At 45.5% G+C, this 27,804-nt stretch overlaps 8 non-coding genes across 8 annotated transcripts; all 8 read right to left on the bottom strand.

The window, feature by feature from the left end:
• Positions 1-4,238: 4,238 nt before the first annotated feature.
• On the bottom strand, positions 4,239-4,311 carry TRNAS-GCU (transfer RNA serine (anticodon GCU)). The gene has a single exon. It is a non-coding gene; the product is annotated as a tRNA-Ser (tRNA).
• Positions 4,312-17,420: 13,109 nt separating this feature from the next.
• On the bottom strand, positions 17,421-17,493 carry TRNAT-GGU (transfer RNA threonine (anticodon GGU)). Its single transcript has one exon. It is a non-coding gene; the product is annotated as a tRNA-Thr (tRNA).
• A 4,608-nt stretch (positions 17,494-22,101) lies between these two features.
• TRNAT-GGU (transfer RNA threonine (anticodon GGU)) lies at positions 22,102-22,174 on the bottom strand. Its single transcript has one exon. It is a non-coding gene; the product is annotated as a tRNA-Thr (tRNA).
• A 1,250-nt stretch (positions 22,175-23,424) lies between these two features.
• TRNAT-GGU (transfer RNA threonine (anticodon GGU)) lies at positions 23,425-23,497 on the bottom strand. Its single transcript has one exon. It is a non-coding gene; the product is annotated as a tRNA-Thr (tRNA).
• Positions 23,498-24,159: 662 nt separating this feature from the next.
• On the bottom strand, positions 24,160-24,232 carry TRNAT-GGU (transfer RNA threonine (anticodon GGU)). The gene has a single exon. It is a non-coding gene; the product is annotated as a tRNA-Thr (tRNA).
• Positions 24,233-25,041: 809 nt separating this feature from the next.
• TRNAT-GGU (transfer RNA threonine (anticodon GGU)) lies at positions 25,042-25,114 on the bottom strand. The gene has a single exon. It is a non-coding gene; the product is annotated as a tRNA-Thr (tRNA).
• Positions 25,115-26,364: 1,250 nt separating this feature from the next.
• Positions 26,365-26,437, bottom strand: TRNAT-GGU (transfer RNA threonine (anticodon GGU)). Its single transcript has one exon. It is a non-coding gene; the product is annotated as a tRNA-Thr (tRNA).
• A 662-nt stretch (positions 26,438-27,099) lies between these two features.
• Positions 27,100-27,172, bottom strand: TRNAT-GGU (transfer RNA threonine (anticodon GGU)). Its single transcript has one exon. It is a non-coding gene; the product is annotated as a tRNA-Thr (tRNA).
• Between the last annotated feature and the right edge of the window lie 632 nt (positions 27,173-27,804).

The following is a 27,804-nucleotide window of genomic DNA, read 5'->3' as shown; positions in this document are numbered from 1 at the left end:
CCGCTCCCGGGTGGGCTCGAACCACTAACCTATAGGTTAACAGCCGAACGCGCTAACCATTGCGCCATGGAAGCCCAAAAATTAAATGTTCGTCAGGTATTGTGGAAAAACCTTGACTTTTTACGTCACATCTGAGACCTCACAACACCGCTCCCGGATGGGCTCGAACCACCAACCTATTGGTTAACAGCCGAACGCGCTAACCATTGAGCCACGGAAGCTCAGAAATTACATGGTCGTCACGTATTGTGGAAAAACTTTGGCTTTCTACGTTACATTTGAGATCCCACAACACCGCTCCCGGGTGGGCTCGAACCACCAACCTATTGGTTAACAGCCGAACGCGCCACGGAAGCCCAAAAATTAAATGCTCGTCAGGTATTGTGGAAAAACCTTGACTTTTACGTCACATCTGAGACCTCACAACACCGCTCCCGGATGGGCTCGAACCACCAACCTATTGGTTAACAGCCGAAAGCGCTAACCATTGAGCCACGGAAGCTCAGAAATTAAATGGTTGTCACGTATTGTGGAAAAGTTTTGACTTTTTACGCTACATCTGAGACCCCACAACACCTCTCCCGGGTGGGCTCGAACCTTCAACCTTTCGATTAACAGCTGAACGCGCTAATCATTGCGCCACGGAAGCCCAAAAATTAAATGGTCGTCAGGTATTGTGGAAAAACTTTGGCTTTCTACGTTACATTTGAGATCCCACAACACCGCTCCCGGGTGGGCTCGAACCACCACCCTATTGGTTAAAAGCTGAACGCGCTAACCATTCAGCCACGGAAGCTCAGAAATTAAATGGTTGTCACGTATTGTGGAAAAACTTTGGCTTTCTACGTTACATTTGAGATCCCACAACACCGCTCCCGGGTGGGCTCGAACCACCAACCTATTTGTTAACAGCCGAACGCGTTAACCATTGCGCCACGGAAGCCCAAAAATTAAATGGTCGTCAGGTATTGTGGAAAAACTTTGGCTTTCTACGTTACGTTTGAGATCCCACAACGCCGCTCCCGGGTGGGCTCGAACCACTAACCTCTCGATTAACAGCTGAACGCGCTAACCATTGCGCCACGGAAGCCCAAAAATTCAATGGTCGTCCGGTATTGTGGAAAAACCTGGACTTTTTACGTAACATCTGAGACCTCATAGCACCGCTCCCGGGTGTGCTCGAACCACCAACCTTTCTGTTAACAGCCGAACGCGCTAACGATTGCGCCACGGAAGCCCCAAAATTAAATGGTCGTCCGGTATTGTGGAAAAACCTGGACTTTTTACGTCACATCTGAGACGTCACAACACCGCTCCCGGATGGGCTCGAACCACCAACCTATTGGTTAACAGCCGAACGCGCTAATCATTGAGCCACGGAAGCTCAGAAATTAAATGGTTTTCACGTATTGCGGAAAATTTTTGACTTTTTACGCTACATCTGAGACCCCACAACACCTCTCTCGGGTGGGCACGAACCTTCAACCTTTCGATTAACAGCTGAACGCGCTAATCATTGCGCCACGGAAGCCCAAAAATTAAATGGTCGTCAGGTATTGTGGAAAAACATTGGCTTTCTACGTTACGTTTGAGATCCCACAACACCGCGCCCGGGTGGGCTCGAACCACCAACCTAATGGTTAACAGCCGAACGCCCTAACCATTGCGCATCGGAAGCCCAAAAATTAAATGATCGTCAGGTATTGTGGAAAAACTTTGGCTTTCTACGTTACATTTGAGATCCCACAACGCCGCTCCCGGGTGGGCTCGAACCACTAACCTATAGGTTAACAGCCGAACGCGCTAACCATTGCGCCATGGAAGCCCAAAAATTAAATGTTCGTCAGGTATTGTGGAAAAACCTTGACTTTTTACGTCACATCTGAGACCTCACAACACCGCTCCCGGATGGGCTCGAACCACCAACCTATTGGTTAACAGCCGAACGCGCTAACCATTGAGCCACGGAAGCTCAGAAATTACATGGTCGTCACGTATTGTGGAAAAACTTTGGCTTTCTACGTTACATTTGAGATCCCACAACACCGCTCCCGGGTGGGCTCGAACCACCAACCTATTGGTTAACAGCCGAACGCGCCACGGAAGCCCAAAAATTAAATGCTCGTCAGGTATTGTGGAAAAACCTTGACTTTTACGTCACATCTGAGACCTCACAACACCGCTCCCGGATGGGCTCGAACCACCAACCTATTGGTTAACAGCCGAAAGCGCTAACCATTGAGCCACGGAAGCTCAGAAATTAAATGGTTGTCACGTATTGTGGAAAAGTTTTGACTTTTTACGCTACATCTGAGACCCCACAACACCTCTCCCGGGTGGGCTCGAACCTTCAACCTTTCGATTAACAGCTGAACGCGCTAATCATTGCGCCACGGAAGCCCAAAAATTAAATGGTCGTCAGGTATTGTGGAAAAACTTTGGCTTTCTACGTTACATTTGAGATCACACAACACCGCTCCCGGATGGGCTCGAACCACCAACCTATTGGTTAACAGCCGAACGCGCTAACCATTGAGCCACGGAAGCCCTAAAATTAAATGGTCGTCAGGTATTGTGGAAAAACTTTGGCTTTCTACGTCACATCTGAGACCTCACAACACCGCTCCCGGATGAGCTCGAACCACCAACCTATTGGTTAACAGCCGAACGCGCTAACCATTGAGCCACGGAAGCTCAGAAATTAAATGATTGTCACGTATTGTGGATAAGTTTTGACTTTTTACGCTACATATGAGACCCCACAACACCTCTCCCGGGTGGGCTCGAACCTTCAACCTTTCGATTAACAGCTGAACGCGCTAATCATTGCGCCACGGAAGCCCAAAAATTAAATGTTCGTCAGATATTGTGAAAAACTCTGACATTTTACGTTACATCTGAGACCTCACAACACCGCATCCCGGATGGGCTCGAACCACAAACCTATTGGTTAACAGCCGAACGCGCTAATCATTGAGCCACGGAAGCCCAGAAATTAAATGGTTGTCACGTATTGTGGAAAGGTTTTGACTTTTTACGCTACATCTGAGACCCCACAACACCTCTCCCGGGTGGGCTCGTACCACCAACCTCTCGATTAACAGCTGAACGCGCTAACCATTGCGCCACGGAAGCCCAAAAATTCAATGTTCGACAGGTATTGTGGAAAAACTCTGACATTTTATGTTACATTTGAGACGTCACAACACCGCTCCCGGGAGAGCTCAAAACCACCAGTCTTTTGAATAGCAGCTGAACGCGCTAACCAATGCGCCACGGAAGCCCAAAAGTTAAATGCTCGTCAGGTATTATGTAAAAACCTTGACTTTTTACGTCACATCTGAGACCTCACAACACCGCTTCCGGATGGGGTCGAACCACCAACCTATTGGTTAACAGCCGAACGCGCTAACCATTGCGCCACGGAAGCCCAAAAATTAAATGGTCGTCATTTATTGTGCAAAAACTTTGGCTTTCTACGTTACATTTCAGATCCCACAACACCGCTCCCGGGTGGGCTCGAACCACCAACCTATTGGTTAACAGCCGAACGCGCTAACCATTGAGCCACGGAAGCTCAGGAATTAAATGGTTGTCAGGTATTGTGGAAAACCTTGACTTTTTACGTCACATCTGAGACCTCACAACACCGCTCCCGGATGGGCTCGAACCACCAACCTATTGGTTAACAGCCGAACGCGCTAACCATTGCGCCAAGGAAGCCCAAAATTTAAATGCTCGTCAGGTATTGTGTAAAAACCTTGACTTTTTACGTCACATCTGAGACCTCACAACACCGCTCCCGGATGGGCTCGAACCACCAACCTATTGGTTAACAGCCGAACGCGCTAAACATTGCGCCACGGAAGCCCAAAAGTTAAATGCTCGTCAGGTATTGTGTAAAAACCTTGACTTTTTACGTCACATCTGAGACCTCACAACACCGCTCCCGGATGGGCTCGAACCACCAACCTATTGGTTAACAGCCGAACGCGCTAAACATTGCGCCACGGAAGCCCAAATGTTAAATGCTCGTCAGGTATTGTGTAAAAACCTTGACTTTTTACGTCACATCTGAGACCTCACAACACCGCTCCCGGATGGGCTCGAACCACCAACCTATTGGTTAACAGCCGAACGCGCTAACCATTGCGCCACGGAAGCCCATAAGTTAAATGCTCGTCAGGTATTGTGTAAAAACCTTGATTTTTTACGTCAAATCTGAGACCTCACAACACCGCTCCCGGATGGGGTCGAACCACCAACCTATTGGTTAGCAGCCGAACGCGCTAACCATTGCGCCACGGAAGCCCAAAAATTAAATGGTCGTCATTTATTGTGCAAAATCTTTGGCTTTCTACGTTACATTTGAGATCACACAACACCGCTCCCGGATGGGCTCGAACCACCAACCTATTGGTTAACAGCCGAACGCGCTAACCATTGAGCCGCGGAAGCCCAAAAATTAAATGGTCGTCAGGTATTGTGGAAAAACTTTGGCTTTCTACGTCACATCTGAGACCTCACAACACCGCTCCCGGATGAGCTCGAACCACCAACCTATTGGTTAACAGCCGAACGCGCTAACCATTGAGCCACGGAAGCTCAGAAATTAAATGATTGTCACGTATTGTGGATAAGTTTTGACTTTTTACGCTACATATGAGACCCCACAACACCTCTCCCGGGTGGGCTCGAACCTTCAAATCACTTTCAATGAGTGTTTTATAGGGAATTAAGCTGAATTCGGTCAAACATTTCTCCAGAAAAAAATGCATTCAAAAGTGTACCGAAAAAATCGCATGTTTTTTTTCTTCAAGATACAAAACCCGTGACAACGATTTCTTATTTAAAATTGAATTTTAACAGTTTGTTGAATGAATATCGTTACATTTGCTTGAATTAAAGCAAAAAGTATAAAAATAATGGTTTCAGTGGTTATTTTTGAAAATAGTGAAGAAATACTCAAAATATGCTTCTTTGGCCGTGAAACGTCGACTTTGAAAATGTTATTAAAAATCGAGGTACATTTTTATTTATTGTTCAATCGAGATGAAATCACTTTTAATGAGTGTTTTATAGGGAATTAAGCTGAATTCGGTCAAAAATTTCTCCAGAAATAAAATTCATTCAAAAAAGTACCGAAAAAATCGCAGGTTTTTCTTCTTCAAGACACAAAATCCGTGAATACGATTTCTTACTGAAAATTGAATTTTAACAGTTTTTTGAATGAATATCGTTACATTGCTTGAATTAAAGCAAAAAGTATCAAAATAATGGTTTCAGTGAACATATTTGAAAATAGTGAAGAAATACTCAAAGTATGCTTCTTTGGCCGTGAAACGTCGATTTTGAAAATGTTATTAAAAATCGAGGTAAATTTTTAATTATTGTTCAATCAAGATGAAATCACTTTCAAAGAGTGTTTTATAGGGAATTAAGCTGAATTCGGTCAAACATTTCTCCAAAAAAAATGCATTCAAAAGTGTACCGAAAAAATCGCATGTTTTTTTTCTTCAAGATACCATATCCGTGACAACGATTTCTTATTGAAAAATTTAATTTTAACAGTTTTTTGATTGAATATCGTTACATTTGCTTGAATTAAAGCAAAAAGTATAAAAATAATGCTTTCAGTGAACATATTTGAAAATAGTGAAGAAATACTCAAAGTATGCTTCTTTGGCCGTGAAACGTCGATTTTGAAAATGTTATTAAAAATCGAGGTACATTTTTAATTATTGTTCAATCGAGATGAAATCACTTTCAATGAGTGTTTTATAGGGAATTAAGCTGAATTCGGTCAAAAATTTCTCCAGAAAAAAATGCATTCAAAAAAGTACCGAAAAAAATCGCATGTTTTTCTTCTTCAAGATACAAAATCCGTGAATACGATTTCTTACTGAAAATTGAATTTTAACAGTTTTTTGAATGAATATCGTTACATTGCTTGAATTAAAGCAAAAAGTATCAAAATAATGGTTTCAGTGAACATATTTGAAAATAGTGAAGAAATACTCAAAGTATGCTTCTTTGGCCGTGAAACGTCGATTTTGAAAATGTTATTAAAAATCGAGGTAAATTTTTAATTATTGTTCAATCAAGATGAAATCACTTTCAAAGAGTGTTTTATAGGGAATTAAGCTGAATTCGGTCAAACATTTCTCCAAAAAAAAATGCATTCAAAAGTGTACCGAAAAAATCGCATGTTTCTTTTCTTCAAGATACCATATCCGTGACAACGATTTCTTATTGAAAAATTTAATTTTAACAGTTTTTTGATTGAATATCGTTACATTTGCTTGAATTAAAGCAAAAAGTATAAAAATAATGCTTTCAGTGAACATATTTGAAAATAGTGAAGAAATACTCAAAGTATGCTTCTTTGGCCGTGAAACGTCGATTTTGAAAATGTTATTAAAAATCGGGGTAAATTTTTAATTATTGTTCAATCGAGATGAAATCACTTTCAATGAGTGTTTTATAGGGAATTAAGCTGAATTCGGTCAAAAATTTCTCCAGAAAAAAATTCATTCAAAAAAGTACCGAAAAAATCGCAGGTTTTTCTTCTTCAAGACACAAAATCCGTGATTACGATTTCTTATTGAAAATTGAATTTTAACAGTTTTTTGAATGAATATCGTTACACTGCTTGAATTAAAGCAAAAAGTATAAAAATAATGGTTTCAATGAATATATTTGAAAATAGTGAAGAAATACTCAAAGTATGCTTCTTTGGCCGTGAAACGTCGATTTTGAAAATGTTATTAAAAATCGGGGTAAATTTTTAATTATTGTTCAATCGAGATGAAATCACTTTCAATGAGTGTTTTATAGGGAATTAAGCTGAATTCGGTCAAACATTTCTCCAAAAAAAAAAATGCATTCAAAAGTGTACCGAAAAAATCGCATGTGTTTTTTCTTCAAGATACAATATCCGTGACAACGATTTCTTATTGAAAATTGAATTTTAACAGTTTTTTGAATGAATATCGTTACATTGCTTGAATTAAAGCAAAAAGTATAAAAATAATGGTTTCAGTGGTTATATTTGAAAATAGTGAAGAAATACTCAAAATATGCTTCTTTGGCCGTGAAACGTCGATTTTGAAAATGTTATTAAAAATCGAGGTACATTTTTAATTATTGTTCAATCAAGATGAAATCACTTTCAAAGAGTGTTTTATAGGGAATTAAGCTGAATTCGGTCAAACATTTCTCCAAAAAAAAATGCATTCAAAAGTGTACCGAAAAAATCGCATGTTTTTTTCTTCAAGATACAAAATCCGTGACAACGATTTCTTATTGAAAAATTTAATTTTAACAGTTTTTTGATTGAATATCGTTACATTTGCTTGAATTAAAGCAAAAAGTATAAAAATAATGCTTTCAGTGAACATATTTGAAAATAGTGAAGAAATACTCAAAGTATGCTTCTTTGGCCGTGAAACGTCGATTTTGAAAATGTTATTAAAAATCGAGGTAAATTTTTAATTATTGTTCAATCGAGATGAAATCACTTTCAATGAGTGTTTTATAGGGAATTAAGCTGAATTCGGTCAAAAATTTCTCCAAAAAAAATGCATTTAAAAGTGTACCGAAAAAATCGCATGTTTTTTTTTTCAAGATACAAAATCCGTGACAACGATTTCTTATTTAAAATTGAATTTTAACAGTTTGTTGAATGAATACCGTTACATTTGCTTGAATTAACGCAAAAATTACAAAAATAATGGTTTCAGTGGTTATATTTGAAAACAGTGAACAAATACTCAAAATGTTTTTCTTAGGCCGAGTTACGTCGATTTTGAAAATGTTATTAAAAATCGAGGTACATTTTCATTTATTGTTCAATCGAGATGAAATCACTTTTAATGAGTGTTTTATAGGGAATTAAGCTGAATTCGGTCAAAAATTTCTCCTGAAAAAAATGCATTCAAAAAAGTACCGAAAAAAATCGCATGTTTTTCTTCTTCAAGATACAAAATCCGTGACAACGATTTCTTATTGAAAAATTGAATTTTAACAGTTTTTTGAATGAATATCGTTACATTTGCTTGAATTAAAGCAAAAAGTATAAAAATAATGGTTTCAGTGAACATATTTGAAAATAGTGAAGAAATACTCAAAGTAAGCTTCTTTGGCCGTGAAACGTCGATTTTGAAAATGTTATTAAAAATCGAGGTAAATTTTTAATTATTGTTCAATCAAGATGAAATCACTTTCAAAGAGTGTTTTATAGGGAACGAAGAAAGCCAAAGTTTTTCCACAATACGTGACCACCATTTAATTTCTGAGCCTCCGTGGCTCAATGGTTAGCGCGTTCGGCTGTTAACCAATAGGTTAGTGGTTCGAGCCCACCCGGGAGCGGCGTTGTGGGATCTCAAATGTAACGTAGAAAGCCAAAGTTTTTCCACAATACCTGACGATTTAATTTTTGGGCTTCCGTGGCGCAATGGTTAGCGCGTTCGGCTGTTAACCAATAGGTTGGTGGTTCGAGCCCATCCGGGAGCGGTGTTGTGAGGTCTCAGATGTGACGTTAAAAGTCAAGGTTTTCCACAATACCTGACAACCATTTAATTTCTGAGCTTCCGTGGCTCAATGGTTAGCGCGTTCGGCTGTTAACCAATAGGTTGGTGGTTCGAGCCCACCCGGGAGCGGTGTTGTGGGATCTGAAATGTAACGTAGAAAGCCAAAGTTTTTGCACAATAAATGACGACCATTTAATTTTTGGGCTTCCGTGGCGCAATGGTTAGCGCGTTCGGCTGTTAACCAATAGGTTGGTGGTTCGACCCCATCCGGGAGCGGTGTTGTGAGGTCTCAGATGTGACGTAAAAAATCAAGGTTTTTACATAATACCTGACGAGCATTTAACTTTTGGGCTTCCGTGGCGCAATGGTTAGCGCGCTCGGCTGTTAACCAATAGGTTGGTGGTTCGAGCCCACCCGGGAGCGGTGTTGTGTGATCTCAAATGTAACGTAGAAAGCCAAAGTTTTTCCACAATACCTGACGACCATTTAATTTTTGGGCTTCCGTGGCGCAATGGTTAGCGCGTTCAGCTGCTATTCAATAGACTGGTGGTTTGAGCTCTCCCGGGAGCGGTGTTGTGACGTCTCAAAGTAACATAAAATGTCAGAGTTTTTCCACAATACCTGTCGAACATTGAATTTTTGGGCTTCCGTGGCGCAATGGTTAGCGCGTTCAGCTGTTAATCGAGAGGTTGATGGTACGAGCCCACCCGGGAGAGGTGTTGTGGGGTCTCAGATGTAGCGTAAAAAGTCAAAACTTTTCCACAATACGTGACAACCATTTAATTACTGGGCTTCCGTGGCTCAATGATTAGCGCGTTCGGCTGTTAACCAATAGGTTTGTGGTTCGAGCCCATCCGGGATGCGGTGTTGTGAGGTCTCAGATGTAACGTAAAATGTCTGAGTTTTTCACAATACCTGACGAACATTTAACTTTTGGGCTTCCGTGGCGCAATGATTAGCGCGTTCAGCTGTTAATCGAAAGGTTGAAGGTTCGAGCCCACCCGGGAGAGGTGTTGTGGGGTCTCATTTGTAGCGTAAAAAGTCAAAACTTATCCACAATACGTGACAATCATTTAATTTCTGAGCTTCCGTGGCTCAATGGTTAGCGCGTTCGGCTGTTAACCAATAGGTTGGTGGTTCGAGCTCATCCGGGAGCGGTGTTGTGAGGTCTCAGATGTGACGTAGAAAGCCAAAGTTTTTCCACAATACCTGACGACCATTTAATTTCTGAGCTTCCGTGGCTCAATGGTTAGCGCGTTCGGCTGTTAACCAATAGGTTGGTGGTTCGACCCCATCCGGGAGCGGTGTTGTGAGGTCTCAGATTTGACGTAAAAAATCATGGTTTTTAGACAATACCTGACGAGCATTTAACTTATGGGCTTCCGTGGCGCAATGGTTAGCGCGTTCGGCTGTTAACCAATAGGTTGGTGGTTCGAGCCCATCCGGGAGCGGTGTTGTGAGGTCTCAGATGTGACGTAAAAAGTCAAGGTTTTTACACAATACCTGACGAGCATTTAACATTTGGGCTTCCGTGGCGCAATGTTTAGCGCGTTCGGCTGTTAACCAATAGGTTGGTGGTTCGAGCCCATCCGGGAGCGGTGTTGTGAGGTCTCAGATGTGACGTAAAAAGTCAAGGTTTTTACACAATACCTGACGAGCATTTAACTTTTGGGCTTCCGTGGCGCAATGTTTAGCGCGTTCGGCTGTTAACCAATAGGTTGGTGGTTCGAGCCCATCCGGGAGCGGTGTTGTGAGGTCTCAGATGTGACGTAAAAAGTCAAGGTTTTTACACAATACCTGACGAGCATTTAAATTTTGGGCTTCCTTGGCGCAATGGTTAGCGCGTTCGGCTGTTAACCAATATGTTGGTGGTTCGAGCCCACCCGGGAGCGGTGTTGTGTGATCTCAAATGTAACGTAGAAAGCCAAAATTTTTCCACAATACCTGACGACCATTTAATTTTTGGGCTTCCGTGGCGCAATGGTTAGCACGTTCGGCTGTTAACCAATAGGTTGGTGGTTCGAGCCCATCCGGGAGCGGTGTTGTGAGGTCTCAGATGTGACGTAAAAAGTCAAGGTTTTCCACAATACCTGACAACCATTTAATTTCTGAGCTTCCGTGGCTCAATGGTTAGCGCGTTCGGCTGTTAACCAATAGGTTGGTGGTTCGAGCCCACCCGGGAGCGATGTTGTGGGATCTGAAATGTAACGTAGAAAGCCAAAGTTTTTGCACAATAAATGACGACCATTTAATTTTTGGGCTTCCGTGGCGCAATGGTTAGCGCGTTCGGCTGTTAACCAATAGGTTGGTGGTTCGACCCCATCCGGAAGCGGTGTTGTGAGGTCTCAGATGTGACGTAAAAAGTCAAGGTTTTTACATAATACCTGACGAGCATTTAACTTTTGGGCTTCCGTGGCGCAATGGTTAGCGCGTTCAGCTGCTATTCAAAAGACTGGTGGTTTGAGCTCTCCCGGGAGCGGTGTTGTGACGTCTCAAATGTAACATACAATGTCAGAGTTTTTCCACAATACCTGTCGAACATTGAATTTTTGGGCTTCCGTGGCGCAATGGTTAGCGCGTTCAGCTGTTAATCGAGAGGTTGGTGGTACGAGCCCACCCGGGAGAGGTGTTGTGGGGTCTCAGATGTAGCGTAAAAAGTCAAAACCTTTCCACAATACGTGACAACCATTTAATTTCTGGGCTTCCGTGGCTCAATGATTAGCGCGTTCGGCTGTTAACCAATAGGTTTGTGGTTCGAGCCCATCCTGGATGCGGTGTTGTGAGGTCTCAGATGTAACGTAAAATGTCAGAGTTTTTCACAATACCTGACGAACATTTAATTTTTGGGCTTCCGTGTCGCAATGATTAGCGCGTTCAGCTGTTAATAGAAAGGTTGAAGGTTCGAGCCCACCCGGGAGAGGTGTTGTGGGGTCTCATATGTAGCGTTAAAAGTCAAAACTTATCCACAATACGTGACAATCATTTAATTTCTGAGCTTCCGTGGCTCAATGGTTAGCGCGTTCGGCTGTTAACCAATAGGTTGGTGGTTCGAGCTCATCCGGGAGCGGTGTTGTGAGGTCTCAGATGTGACGTAGAAAGCCAAAGTTTTTCCACAATACCTGACGACCATTTAATTTTTGGGCTTCCGTGGCTCAATGGCTAGCGCGTTCGGCTGTTAACCAATAGGTTGGTGGTTCGAGCCCATCCGGGAGCGGTGTTGTGTGATCTCAAATGTAACGTAGAAAGCCAAAGTTTTTCCACAATACCTGACGACCATTTAATTTTTGGGCTTCCGTGGCGCAATGATTAGCGCGTTCAGCTGTTAATCGAAAGGTTGAAGGTTCGAGCCCACCCGGGAGAGGTGTTGTGGGGTCTCAGATGTAGCGTAAAAAGTCAAAACTTTTCCACAATACGTGACAACCATTTAATTTCTGAGCTTCCGTGGCTCAATGGTTAGCGCTTTCGGCTGTTAACCAATAGGTTGGTGGTTCGAGCCCATCCGGGAGCGGTGTTGTGAGGTCTCAGATGTGACGTAAAAAGTCAAGGTTTTTCCACAATACCTGACGAGCATTTAATTTTTGGGCTTCCGTGGCGCGTTCGGCTGTTAACCAATAGGTTGGTGGTTCGAGCCCACCCGGGAGCGGTGTTGTGACGTCTCAAATGTAACATACAATGTCAGAGTTTTTCCACAATACCTGTCGAACATTGAATTTTTGGGCTTCCGTGGCGCAATGGTTAGCGCGTTCAGCTGTTAATCGAGAGGTTGGTGGTACGAGCCCACCCGGGAGAGGTGTTGTGGGGTCTCAGATGTAGCGTAAAAAGTCAAAACCTTTCCACAATACGTGACAACCATTTAATTTCTGGGCTTCCGTGGCTCAATGATTAGCGCGTTCGGCTGTTAACCAATAGGTTTGTGGTTCGAGCCCATCCTGGATGCGGTGTTGTGAGGTCTCAGATGTAACGTAAAATGTCAGAGTTTTTCACAATACCTGACGAACATTTAATTTTTGGGCTTCCGTGTCGCAATGATTAGCGCGTTCAGCTGTTAATAGAAAGGTTGAAGGTTCGAGCCCACCCGGGAGAGGTGTTGTGGGGTCTCATATGTAGCGTTAAAAGTCAAAACTTATCCACAATACGTGACAATCATTTAATTTCTGAGCTTCCGTGGCTCAATGGTTAGCGCGTTCGGCTGTTAACCAATAGGTTGGTGGTTCGAGCTCATCCGGGAGCGGTGTTGTGAGGTCTCAGATGTGACGTAGAAAGCCAAAGTTTTTCCACAATACCTGACGACCATTTAATTTTTGGGCTTCCGTGGCTCAATGGCTAGCGCGTTCGGCTGTTAACCAATAGGTTGGTGGTTCGAGCCCATCCGGGAGCGGTGTTGTGTGATCTCAAATGTAACGTAGAAAGCCAAAGTTTTTCCACAATACCTGACGACCATTTAATTTTTGGGCTTCCGTGGCGCAATGATTAGCGCGTTCAGCTGTTAATCGAAAGGTTGAAGGTTCGAGCCCACCCGGGAGAGGTGTTGTGGGGTCTCAGATGTAGCGTAAAAAGTCAAAACTTTTCCACAATACGTGACAACCATTTAATTTCTGAGCTTCCGTGGCTCAATGGTTAGCGCTTTCGGCTGTTAACCAATAGGTTGGTGGTTCGAGCCCATCCGGGAGCGGTGTTGTGAGGTCTCAGATGTGACGTAAAAAGTCAAGGTTTTTCCACAATACCTGACGAGCATTTAATTTTTGGGCTTCCGTGGCGCGTTCGGCTGTTAACCAATAGGTTGGTGGTTCGAGCCCACCCGGGAGCGGTGTTGTGGGATCTCAAATGTAACGTAGAAAGCCAAAGTTTTTCCACAATACGTGACGACCATTTAATTTCTGAGCTTCCGTGGCTCAATGGTTAGCGCGTTCGGCTGTTAACCAATAGATTGGTGGTTCGAGCCCATCCGGGAGCGGTGTTGTGAGGTCTCAGATGTGACGTAAAAAGTCAAGGTTTTTCCACAATACCTGACGACCATTTAATTTTTGGGCTTCCGTGGCGCAATGATTAGCGCGTTCAGCTGTTAATCGAAAGGTTGAAGGTTCGAGCCCACCCGGGAGAGGTGTTGTGGGGTCTCAGATGTAGCGTAAAAAGTCAAAACTTTTCCACAATACGTGACAACCATTTAATTTCTGAGCTTCCGTGGCTCAATGGTTAGCGCTTTCGGCTGTTAACCAATAGGTTGGTGGTTCGAGCCCATCCGGGAGCGGTGTTGTGAGGTCTCAGATGTGACGTAAAAAGTCAAGGTTTTTCCACAATACCTGACGAGCATTTAATTTTTGGGCTTCCGTGGCGCGTTCGGCTGTTAACCAATAGGTTGGTGGTTCGAGCCCACCCGGGAGCGGTGTTGTGGGATCTCAAATGTAACGTAGAAAGCCAAAGTTTTTCCACAATACGTGACGACCATTTAATTTCTGAGCTTCCGTGGCTCAATGGTTAGCGCGTTCGGCTGTTAACCAATAGATTGGTGGTTCGAGCCCATCCGGGAGCGGTGTTGTGAGGTCTCAGATGTGACGTAAAAAGTCAAGGTTTTTCCACAATACCTGACGAACATTTAATTTTTGGGCTTCCATGGCGCAATGGTTAGCGCGTTCGGCTGTTAACCGAAAGGTTGGTGGTTCGAGCCCACCCGGGAGAGGTGTTGTGGGGTCTCAGATGTAGCGTTAAAAGTCAAAACGTTTCCACAATACGTGACAACCATTTAATTTCTGAGCCTCCGTGGGTCAATGGTTAGCGCGTTCGGCTGTTAACCAATAGGTTAGTGGTTCGAGCCCACCCGGGAGCGGCGTTGTGGGATCTCAAATGTAACGTAGAAAGCCAAAGTTTTTCCACAATACCTGACGATCATTTAATTTTTGGGCTTCCGTGGCGCAATGTTTAGGGCGTTCGGCTGTTAACCATTAGGTTGGTGGTTCGAGCCCACCCGGGCGCGGTGTTGTGGGATCTCAAACGTAACGTAGAAAGCCAATGTTTTTCCACAATACCTGACGACCATTTAATTTTTGGGCTTCCGTGGCGCAATGATTAGCGCGTTCAGCTGTTAATCGAAAGGTTGAAGGTTCGTGCCCACCCGAGAGAGGTGTTGTGGGGTCTCAGATGTAGCGTAAAAAGTCAAAAATTTTCCGCAACCTATTGGCTAACAGCCGAACGCGCTAACCATTGAGCCACGGAAGCTCAGAAATTAAATGGTTGTCAGGTATTGTGGAAAAACTTTGGCTTTCTACGTTACATTTGAGACCCCACAACCACCAACCTTTCGATTAACAGCTGAACGCGCTAATCATTGCGCCACGGAAGCCCAAAAATTAAATGGTCGTCAGGTATTGTGGAAAAACCTTGACTTTTTACGTCACATCTGAGACCTCACAACACCGCTCCCGGATGGGCTCGAACTACCAAACTATTGGTTAACAGCCGAACGCACTAACCATTGAGCCACGGATGCTCAGAAATTAAATGGTCGTCAGGTATTGTGGAAAAACTTTGGCTTTCTACGTTACATTTGAGATCCCACAACACCGCATCACGGGTGGGCTCGAACCACCAACCTATTGGCTAACAGCCGAACGCGCTAAACATTGAGCCACGGAAGCTCAGAAATTAAATCGTTGTCACGTATTGTGGAAAAGTTTTGACTTTTTACGCTACATCTGAGACCCCACAACACCTCTCCCGGGTGGGCTCGAACCACCAACCTTTCGATTAACAGCTGAACGCGCTAACCATTGCGCCCCGGAAGCCCAAAAATTAAATGGTCGTCAGGTATTGTGGAAAAACTTTGGCTTTCTACGTTACATTTGAGATCCCACAACACCGCTCCCGGGTGGGCTCGAACCACCAACCTATTGGCTAACAGCCGAACGCGCTAACCATTGAGCCACGAAAGCTCAGAAATTAAATGGTTGTCACGTATTGTGGAAAAGTTGTGACTTTTTACGCTACATCTGAGACCCCACAACACCTCTCTCGGGTGGGCTCGAACCACCAACCTTTCGATTAACAGCTGAACGCGCTAATTATTGCGCCACGGAAGCCCAAAAATTAAATGGTCGTCAGGTATTGTGGAAAAACTTTGGCTTTCTACTTTACATGTGAGATCCCACAACACCGCTCCCGGGTGGCCTCGAACCACCAACCTATTGGTTAACAGCCGAACGCGCTAACCATTGAGCCACGGAAGCCCAAAAATTAAATGGTCGTCAGGTATTGTGGAAAAACCTTGACTTTTTACGTAACATCTGAGACGTCACAACACCGCTCCCGGATGGGCTTGAACCACCAACCTTTCGGTTAACAGCCGAACGCGCTAACCATTGCGCCACGGAAGCCCAAAAATTAAATGGTCGTCAGGTATTGTGGAAAAACTTTGGCTTTCTACGTTACATTCGAGATCCCACAACACCGCTCCCGGGTATGCTTGAAGCGCCAACCTATTGGCTAACAGCCGAACGCGCTAACCATTGAGCCACGGAAGCTCAGAAATTAAATGGTTGTCAGGTATTGTGGAAAAACTTTGGCTTTCTACGTTACATTTGAGACCCCACAACCACCAACCTTTCGATTAACAGCTGAACGCGCTAACCATTGAGCCACGGAAGCTCAGAAATTAAATGGTCGTCAGATATTGTGGAAAAACTTTGGCTTTCTACGTTACATTTGAGATCCCACAACACCGCTCCCGGGTGGGCTCGAACCACCAACCTATGGGTCAACAGCAGAACGCGCTAACCATTGCGCCACGGAAGCCCAAAAATTAAATGCTCGTCAGGTTTTGCGTAAAAACCTAGACTTTTTACGTCACATCTGAGACCTCACAACACCGCTCCCGGATGAGCTCGAACCACCAACCTATTGGTTAACAGCCGAACGCGCTAACCATTGAGCCACGGAAGCTCAGAAATTAAATGATTGTCACGTATTGTGGATACGTTTTGACTTTTTACGCTACATATGAGACCCCACAACACCTCTCCCGGGTGGGCTCGAACCTTCAACCTTTCGATTAACAGCTGAACGCGCTAATCATTGCGCCAAGGAAAGCCCAAAAATTAAATGGTCGTCAGGTATTGTGGAAAAACCTTGACTTTTTACGTCACATCTGAGACCTCACAACACCGCTCCCGGATGGGCTCGAACTACCAAACTATTGATTAACAGCAGAACGTGCTAACCATTGAGCCACGGATGCTCAGAAATTAAATGGTCGTCAGGTATTGTGGAAAAACTTTGGCTTTCTACGTTACATTTGAGATCCCACAACACCGCTCCCGGGTGGGCTCGAACCACCAACCTATTGGCTAACAGCCGAACGCGCTAAACATTGAGCCACGGAAGCTCAGAAATTAAATCGTTGTCACGTATTGTGGAAAAGTTTTGACTTTTTACGCTACATCTGAGACCCCACAACACCTCTCCCGGGTGGGCTCGAACCACCAACCTTTCGATTAACAGCTGAACGCGCTAACCATTGCGCCCCGGAAGCCCAAAAATTAAATGGTCGTCAGGTATTGTGGAAAAACTTTGGCTTTCTACGTTACATTTGAGATCCCACAACACCGCTCCCGGGTGGGCTCGAACCACCAACCTATTGGCTAACAGCCGAACGCGCTAACCATTGAGCCACGAAAGCTCAGAAATTAAATGGTTGTCACGTATTGTGGAAAAGTTTTGACTTTTTACGCTACATCTGAGACCCCACAACACCTCTCTCGGGTGGGCTCGAACCACCAACCTTTCGATTAACAGCTGAACGCGCTAATTATTGCGCCACGGAAGCCCAAAAATTAAATGGTCGTCAGGTATTCTGGAAAAACTTTGGCTTTCTACGTTACATTCGTGATCCCACAACACCGCTCCCGGGTGGGCTTGAACCACCAACCTTTCGGTTACCAGCCGAACGCGCTAACCATTGCGCCACGGAAGCCCAAAAATTAAATGGTCGTCAGGTATTGTGGAAAAAATTTGGCTTTCTACGTTACATGTGAGATCCCACAACAGCGCTCCCGGGTGGCCTCGAACCACCAACCTATTGGTTAACAGCCGAACGCGCTAACCATTGAGCCACGGAAGCCCAAAAATTAAATGGTCGTCAGGTATTGTGGAAAAACCTTGACTTTTTACGTCACATCTGAGACGTCACAACACCGCTCCCGGATGGGCTTGAACCACCAACCTTTCGGTTAACAGCCGAACGCGCTAACCATTGCGCCACGGAAGCCCAAAAATTAAATGGTCGTCAGGTATTGTGGAAAAACTTTGGCTTTCTACGTTACATTCGAGATCCCACAACACCGCTCCCGGGTATGCTTGAAGCGCCAACCTATTGGCTAACAGCCGAACGCGCTAACCATTGAGCCGCGGAAGCTCAGAAAATAAATGGTTGTCAGGTATTGTGGAAAAACTTTGGCTTTCTACGTTACATTTGAGACCCCACAACCACCAGCCTTTCGATTAACAGCTGAACGCGCTAACCATTGAGCCACGGAAGCTCTGAAATTAAATGGTCGTCAGGTATTGTGGAAAAACTTTGGCTTTCTACGTTACATTTGAGATCCCACAACACCGCTCCCAGGTGGGCTCGAACCACCAACCTATGGGTCAACAGCAGAACGCGCTAACCATTGCGCCACGGAAGCCCAAAAATTAAATGCTCGTCAGGTTTTGCGTAAAAACCTAGACTTTTTACGTCACATCTGAGACCTCACAACACCGCTCCCGGATGAGCTCGAACCACCAACCTATTGGTTAACAGCTGAATGCGCTAACCATTGAGCCACGGAAGCTCAGAAATTAAATGATTGTCACGTATTGTGGATAAGTTTTGACTTTTTACGCTACATATGAGGCCCCACAACACCTCTCCCGGGTGGGCTCGAACCTTCAACCTTTCGATTAACAGCTGAACGCGCTAATCATTGCGCCACGGAAGCCCAAAAATTAAATGGTCGTCAGGTATTGTGGAAAAACCTTGACTTTTTACGTCACATCTGAGACCTCACAACACCGCTCCCGGATGGGCTCGAACTACCAACCTATTGGTTAACAGGCGAACGCCCTAACCATTGCGCCACGGAAGCCCAAAAATTAAATGATCGTCAGGTATTGTGGAAAAACTTTGGCTTTCTACGTTACATTTGAGATCCCACAACGCTGCTCCCGGGTGGGCTCGAACCACTAACCTATTAGTTAACAGCCGAACGCGCTAACCATTGAGCCACGGAAGCTCAGAAATTAAATGGTTGTCACGTATTGTGGAAAAGTTTTGACTTTTTACGCTACATCTGAGACCCCACAACACCTCTCCCGGGTGGGCTCGAACCACCAACCTTTCGATTAACAGCTGAACGCGCTAACCATTGCGCCACGGAAGCCCAAAATTTCAATGTTCGTCAGGTATTGTGGAAAAACTCTGACATTTTATGTTACATCTGAGACGTCACAACACCGCTCCCGGGAGGGCTCAAACCACCAGTCTTTTGAATAGCAGCTGAACGCGCTAACCATTGCGCCACGGAAGCCCAAAAATTAAATGGTCGTCCGGTATTGTGGAAAAACTTTGACTTTTTACGTAACATCTGAGACCTCATAGCACCGCTCCCGGGTGTGCTCGAACCACCAACCTTTCTGTTAACAGCCGAACGCGCTAACGATTGCGCCACGGAAGCCCAAAATTTAAATGGTCGTCCGGTATTGTGGAAAAACCTTGACTTTTTACGTCACATCAGAGACGTCACAACACCGCTCCCGGATGGGCTCGAACCACCAACTTATTGGTTAACAGCCGAACGCGCTAACCATTGAGCCACGGAAGCTCAGAAATTAAATGGTTGTCACGTATTGTGGAAAAGTTTTGACTTTTTACGCTACATCTGAGACCCCACAACACCTCTCCCGGGTGGGCTCGAACCTTCAACCTTTAGATTAACAGCTGAACGCGCTAGTCATTGCGGCACGGAAGCCCAAAAATTAAATGTTCGTCAGGTATTGTGGAAAAACTCTGACATTTTACGTTACATCTGAGACCTCACTACACCGCTCCCGGATGGGCTCGAACCACCAACCTATTGGTTAAAAGCCGAACGCGCTAACCATTGCGCCACGGAAGCCCAAAAATTAAATGGTCGTCAGGTGTTGTGGAAAAAACCTTGGCTTTTTACGTCACACCTGAGACGTCACAACACCTATTCCGGTTGGGCTCGAACCACCAACCTTTCGGTTAACAGCCGTACGCGCTAACCATTGCGCCAAGGAAGCCCAAAAATTTAATGGTCGTCAGGTATTGTGGCAAAACTTTGGCTTTCTACGTTACATTTGAGATACCACACCACCGCTCCCGGGTGGGCTCGAACCACCAACCTATTGGTTAACAGCCGAACGCGCTAACCATTGAGCCACGGAAGCTCAGAAATTAAATGGTTGTCACGTATTGTGGATAAGTTATGACTTATTACGTTACATCTGAGACCCTACAACACCTCTCTCGGTTGGGCTCGAACCACCAACCTTTCGGTTAACAGCCGAACGCGCTAACCATTGCGCCAAGGAAGCCCAAAAAATAAATGGTCGTCAGGTATTGTGGAAAAACTTTGGCTTTCTACGTTACATTTGAGATCCCACAACACCGCTCCCGGGTGGGCTCGAACCACCAATCTATTGGCTAACAGCCGAACGCGCTAAGCATTGAGCCACGGAAGCTCAGAAATTAAAAGGTTGTTACGTATTGTGGAAAAGTTTTGACATTATACGCTACATCTGAGACCCCACAAAACCTCTCCCGGGTGGGCTCGAACCACCAACCTTTCGATTAACAGCTGAACGCGCTAATTATTGCGCCACGGAAGCCCAAAAATTAAATGTTCGTCAGGTATTGTGGAAAAACTCTGACATTTTACGTTACATTCGAGACGTCACAACACCGCTCCCGGGAGGGCTCAAACCACCAGTCTTTTGAATAGCAGCTGAACGCGCTAACCATTGCGCCACGGAAGCCTAAATATTAAATGGTCGTCATGTATTGTGGAAAAACTCTGACTTTTTACGTTACATCTGAGACCTCACAAAACGCTCCCGGATGGGCTCGAAAAACCAAAATTTCGGTTAAAAGCCGAAAGCGCTAGCCATTGAGCCACGGAAGCTCTGAAATTAAATGGTCGTCCGGTATTGTGGAAAAACTTTGACTTTTTACGTAACACCTGAGACCTCATAGCACCGCTCCCGGGTGTGCTCGAACCACCAAACTTTCTGTTAACAGCCAAACGCGCTAACCATTGCGCCAAGGAAGCCCAAATATTAAATATTCGTCAGGTATTGTGGAAAAACTCTGACATTTTACGTCACATCTGAGAACTCACAACACCGCTCCCGGGTGGGCCCGAACCACCAACCTATTGGTTAACAGCCGAACACGCTAAACATTGAGCCACGGAAGCTCAGAAATTAAATCGTTGTCACGTATTGTGGAAAAGTTTTGACTTTTTACGCTACATCTGAGACCCCACAACACCTCTCCCGGGTGGGCTCGAACCACCAACCTTTCGATTAACAGAAGAACGCGCTAACCATTGCGCCACGGAAGCTCAAAAATTAAATGGTCGTCAGGTATTGTGGAAAAACCTTGACTTTTTACGTCACATCTGAGACCTCACAACACCGCTCCCGGATGGGCTCGAACTACCAAACTATTGGTTAACAGCCGAACGCGCTAACCATTGAGCCACGGAAGCTCAGAAATTAAATGGTCGTCAGGTATTGTGGAAAAACTTTGGCTTTCTACGTTGCATTTGAGATCCCACAACACCGCTCCCGGGTGGGCTCGAACCACCAACCTATTGGCTAACAGCCGAACGCGCTAAACATTGAGCCACGGAAGCTCAGAATTTAAATCGTTGTCACGTATTGTGGAAAAGTTTTGACTTTTTACGCTACATCTGAGACCCCACAACACCTCTCCCGGGTGGGCTCGAACCACCAACCTTTCGATTAACAGAAGAACGCGCTAACCATTGCGCCACGGAAGCTCAAAAATTAAATGGTCGTCAGGTATTGTGGAAAAACCTTGACTTTTTACGTCACATCTGAGACCTCACAACACCGCTCCCGGATGGGCTCGAACTACCAAACTATTGGTTAACAGCCGAACGCGCTAACCATTGAGCCACGGAAGCTCAGAAATTAAATGGTCGTCAGGTATTGTGGAAAAACTTTGGCTTTCTACGTTACATTTGAGATCCCACAACACCGCTCCCGGGTGGGCTCGAACCACCAACCTATTGGCTAACAGCCGAACGCGCTAACCATTGAGCCACGAAAGCTCAGAAATTAAATGGTTGTCACGTTTTGTGGAAAAGTTTTGACTTTTTACGCTACATCTGAGACCTCACAACACCGCTCCCGAAAGGGCTCAAACCACCAGTCTTTTGAATAACAGCTGAACGCGCTAACCATTGCGCCCCGGAAGCCCAAAAATTAAATGGTCGTCAGGTATTCTGGAAAAACTTTGGCTTTCTACGTTACATTCGTGATCCCACAACACCGCTCCCGGGTGGGCTCGAACTACCAACCTTTCGGTTACCAGCCGAACGCGCTAACCCTTGCGCCACGGAAGCCCAAAAATTAAATGGTCGTCAGGTATTGTGGAAAAACTTTGGCTTTCTACGTTACATGTGAGATCCCACAACACCGCTCCCGGGTGGCCTCGAACCACCAACCTATTGGTTAACAGCCGAACACGCTAAACATTGAGCCACGGAAGCTCAGAAATTAAATCGTTGTCACGTATTGTGGAAAAGTTTTGACTTTTTACGCTACATCTGAGACCCCACAACACCTCTCCCGGGTGGGCTCGAACCACCAACCTTTCGATTAACAGAAGAACGCGCTAACCATTGCGCCACGGAAGCTCAAAAATTAAATGGTCGTCAGGTATTGTGGAAAAACCTTGACTTTTTACGTCACATCTGAGACCTCACAACACCGCTCCCGGATGGGCTCGAACTACCAAACTATTGGTTAACAGCCGAACGCGCTAACCATTGAGCCACGGAAGCTCAGAAATTAAATGGTCGTCAGGTATTGTGGAAAAACTTTGGCTTTCTACGTTGCATTTGAGATCCCACAACACCGCTCCCGGGTGGGCTCGAACCACCAACCTATTGGCTAACAGCCGAACGCGCTAAACATTGAGCCACGGAAGCTCAGAATTTAAATCGTTGTCACGTATTGTGGAAAAGTTTTGACTTTTTACGCTACATCTGAGACCCCACAACACCTCTCCCGGGTGGGCTCGAACCACCAACCTTTCGATTAACAGAAGAACGCGCTAACCATTGCGCCACGGAAGCTCAAAAATTAAATGGTCGTCAGGTATTGTGGAAAAACCTTGACTTTTTACGTCACATCTGAGACCTCACAACACCGCTCCCGGATGGGCTCGAACTACCAAACTATTGGTTAACAGCCGAACGCGCTAACCATTGAGCCACGGAAGCTCAGAAATTAAATGGTCGTCAGGTATTGTGGAAAAACTTTGGCTTTCTACGTTACATTTGAGATCCCACAACACCGCTCCCGGGTGGGCTCGAACCACCAACCTATTGGCTAACAGCCGAACGCGCTAACCATTGAGCAACGAAAGCCCAAAAATTAAATGGTCGTCAGGTATTGTGGAAAAACCTTGACTTTTTACGTAACATCTGAGACGTCACAACACCGCTCCCGAAAGGGCTCAAACCACCAGTCTTTTGAATAACAGCTGAACGCGCTAACCATTGCGCCCCGGAAGCCCAAAAATTAAATGGTCGTCAGGTATTCTGGAAAAACTTTGGCTTTCTACGTTACATTCGTGATCCCACAACACCGCTCCCGGGTGGGCTCGAACTACCAACCTTTCGGTTACCAGCCGAACGCGCTAACCCTTGCGCCACGGAAGCCCAAAAATTAAATGGTCGTCAGGTATTGTGGAAAAACTTTGGCTTTCTACGTTACATGTGAGATCCCACAACACCGCTCCCGGGTGGCCTCGAACCACCAACCCATTGGTTAACAGCCGAACGCGCTAACTATTGAGCCACGGAAGCCCAAAAATTAAATGGTCGTCAGGTATTGTGGAAAAACCTTGACTTTTTACGTAACATCTGAGACGCCACAACACCGCTCCCGGATGGGCTTGAACCACCAACCTTTCGGTTAACAGCCGAACGCGCTAACCATTGCGCCACGGAAGCCCAAAAATTAAATGGTCGTCAGGTATTGTGGAAAAACTTTGGCTTTCTACGTTACATTCGAGATCCCACAACACCGCTCCCGGGTATGCTTGAAGCACCAACCTATTGGCTAACAGCCGAACGCGCTAACCATTGAGCCACGGAAGCTCAGAATTTAAATCGTTGTCACGTATTGTGGAAAAGTTTTGACTTTTTACGCTACATCTGAGACCCCACAACACCTCTCTCGGGTGGGCTCGAACCACCAACCTTTCGATTAACAGCTGAACGCGCTAATTATTGCGCCACGGAAGCCCAAAAATTAAATGGTCGTCAGGTATTCTGGAAAAACTTTGGCTTTCTACGTTACATTCGTGATCCCACAACACCGCTCCCGGGTGGGCTTGAACCACCAACCTTTCGATTACCAGCCGAACGCGCTAGCCATTGCGCCACGGAAGCCCAAAAATTAAATGGTCGTCAGGTATTGTGGAAAAACTTTGGCTTTCTACGTTACATGTGAGATCCCACAACACCGCTCCCGGGTGGCCTCGAACCACCAACCCATTGGTTAACAGCCGAACGCGCTAACTATTGAGCCACGGAAGCCCAAAAATTAAATGGTCGTCAGGTATTGTGGAAAAACCTTGACTTTTTACGCTACATCTGAGACCCCACAACACCTCTCCCGGGTGGGCTCGAACCACCAACCTTTCGATTAACAGAAGAACGCGCTAACCATTGCGCCACGGAAGCTCAAAAATTAAATGGTCGTCAGGTATTGTGGAAAAACCTTGACTTTTTACGTCACATCTGAGACCTCACAACACCGCTCCCGGATGGGCTCGAACTACCAAACTATTGGTTAACAGCCGAACGCGCTAACCATTGAGCCACGGAAGCTCAGAAATTAAATGGTCGTCAGGTATTGTGGAAAAACTTTGGCTTTCTACGTTACATTTGAGATCCCACAACACCGCTCCCGGGTGGGCTCGAACCACCAACCTATTGGCTAACAGCCGAACGCGCTAACCATTGAGCCACGAAAGCTCAGAAATTAAATGGTTGTCACGTTTTGTGGAAAAGTTTTGACTTTTTACGCTACATCTGAGACCTCACAACACCGCTCCCGAAAGGGCTCAAACCACCAGTCTTTTGAATAACAGCTGAACGCGCTAACCATTGCGCCCCGGAAGCCCAAAAATTAAATGGTCGTCAGGTATTCTGGAAAAACTTTGGCTTTCTACGTTACATTCGTGATCCCACAACACCGCTCCCGGGTGGGCTCGAACTACCAACCTTTCGGTTACCAGCCGAACGCGCTAACCCTTGCGCCACGGAAGCCCAAAAATTAAATGGTCGTCAGGTATTGTGGAAAAACTTTGGCTTTCTACGTTACATGTGAGATCCCACAACACCGCTCCCGGGTGGCCTCGAACCACCAACCTATTGGTTAACAGCCGAACACGCTAAACATTGAGCCACGGAAGCTCAGAAATTAAATCGTTGTCACGTATTGTGGAAAAGTTTTGACTTTTTACGCTACATCTGAGACCCCACAACACCTCTCCCGGGTGGGCTCGAACCACCAACCTTTCGATTAACAGAAGAACGCGCTAACCATTGCGCCACGGAAGCTCAAAAATTAAATGGTCGTCAGGTATTGTGGAAAAACCTTGACTTTTTACGTCACATCTGAGACCTCACAACACCGCTCCCGGATGGGCTCGAACTACCAAACTATTGGTTAACAGCCGAACGCGCTAACCATTGAGCCACGGAAGCTCAGAAATTAAATGGTCGTCAGGTATTGTGGAAAAACTTTGGCTTTCTACGTTGCATTTGAGATCCCACAACACCGCTCCCGGGTGGGCTCGAACCACCAACCTATTGGCTAACAGCCGAACGCGCTAAACATTGAGCCACGGAAGCTCAGAATTTAAATCGTTGTCACGTATTGTGGAAAAGTTTTGACTTTTTACGCTACATCTGAGACCCCACAACACCTCTCCCGGGTGGGCTCGAACCACCAACCTTTCGATTAACAGAAGAACGCGCTAACCATTGCGCCACGGAAGCTCAAAAATTAAATGGTCGTCAGGTATTGTGGAAAAACCTTGACTTTTTACGTCACATCTGAGACCTCACAACACCGCTCCCGGATGGGCTCGAACTACCAAACTATTGGTTAACAGCCGAACGCGCTAACCATTGAGCCACGGAAGCTCAGAAATTAAATGGTCGTCAGGTATTGTGGAAAAACTTTGGCTTTCTACGTTACATTTGAGATCCCACAACACCGCTCCCGGGTGGGCTCGAACCACCAACCTATTGGCTAACAGCCGAACGCGCTAACCATTGAGCAACGAAAGCCCAAAAATTAAATGGTCGTCAGGTATTGTGGAAAAACCTTGACTTTTTACGTAACATCTGAGACGTCACAACACCGCTCCCGAAAGGGCTCAAACCACCAGTCTTTTGAATAACAGCTGAACGCGCTAACCATTGCGCCCCGGAAGCCCAAAAATTAAATGGTCGTCAGGTATTCTGGAAAAACTTTGGCTTTCTACGTTACATTCGTGATCCCACAACACCGCTCCCGGGTGGGCTCGAACTACCAACCTTTCGGTTACCAGCCGAACGCGCTAACCCTTGCGCCACGGAAGCCCAAAAATTAAATGGTCGTCAGGTATTGTGGAAAAACTTTGGCTTTCTACGTTACATGTGAGATCCCACAACACCGCTCCCGGGTGGCCTCGAACCACCAACCCATTGGTTAACAGCCGAACGCGCTAACTATTGAGCCACGGAAGCCCAAAAATTAAATGGTCGTCAGGTATTGTGGAAAAACCTTGACTTTTTACGTAACATCTGAGACGCCACAACACCGCTCCCGGATGGGCTTGAACCACCAACCTTTCGGTTAACAGCCGAACGCGCTAACCATTGCGCCACGGAAGCCCAAAAATTAAATGGTCGTCAGGTATTGTGGAAAAACTTTGGCTTTCTACGTTACATTCGAGATCCCACAACACCGCTCCCGGGTATGCTTGAAGCACCAACCTATTGGCTAACAGCCGAACGCGCTAACCATTGAGCCACGGAAGCTCAGAATTTAAATCGTTGTCACGTATTGTGGAAAAGTTTTGACTTTTTACGCTACATCTGAGACCCCACAACACCTCTCTCGGGTGGGCTCGAACCACCAACCTTTCGATTAACAGCTGAACGCGCTAATTATTGCGCCACGGAAGCCCAAAAATTAAATGGTCGTCAGGTATTCTGGAAAAACTTTGGCTTTCTACGTTACATTCGTGATCCCACAACACCGCTCCCGGGTGGGCTTGAACCACCAACCTTTCGATTACCAGCCGAACGCGCTAGCCATTGCGCCACGGAAGCCCAAAAATTAAATGGTCGTCAGGTATTGTGGAAAAACTTTGGCTTTCTACGTTACATGTGAGATCCCACAACACCGCTCCCGGGTGGCCTCGAACCACCAACCCATTGGTTAACAGCCGAACGCGCTAACTATTGAGCCACGGAAGCCCAAAAATTAAATGGTCGTCAGGTATTGTGGAAAAACCTTGACTTTTTACGTAACATCTGAGACGCCACAACACCGCTCCCGGATGGGCTTGAACCACCAACCTTTCGGTTAACAGCCGAACGCGCTAACCATTGCGCCACGGAAGCCCAAAAATTAAATGGTCGTCAGGTATTGTGGAAAAACTTTGGCTTTCTACGTTACATTCGAGATCCCACAACACCGCTCCCGGGTATGCTTGAAGCACCAACCTATTGGCTAACAGCCGAACGCGCTAACCATTGAGCCACGGAAGCTCAGAAATTAAATGGTTGTCAGGTATTGTGGAAAAACTTTGGCTTTCTACGTTACATATGAGACCCCACAACCACCAACCTTTCGATTAACAGCTGAACGCGCTAACCATTGAGCCACGGAAGCTCAGAAATTAAATGGTCGTCAGGTATTGTGGAAAAACTTTGGCTTTCTACGTTACATTTGAGATCCC

The sequence above is a fragment of the Phalangium opilio genome, unplaced genomic scaffold (assembly GCF_054372755.1).
Source record: "Phalangium opilio isolate 3A_F unplaced genomic scaffold, DU_Popi_V2 ptg000087l_1, whole genome shotgun sequence".
Lineage (NCBI taxonomy): Eukaryota > Metazoa > Arthropoda > Arachnida > Opiliones > Phalangiidae > Phalangium > Phalangium opilio.
This window is presented reverse-complemented; position numbering and strand designations above follow the sequence as displayed.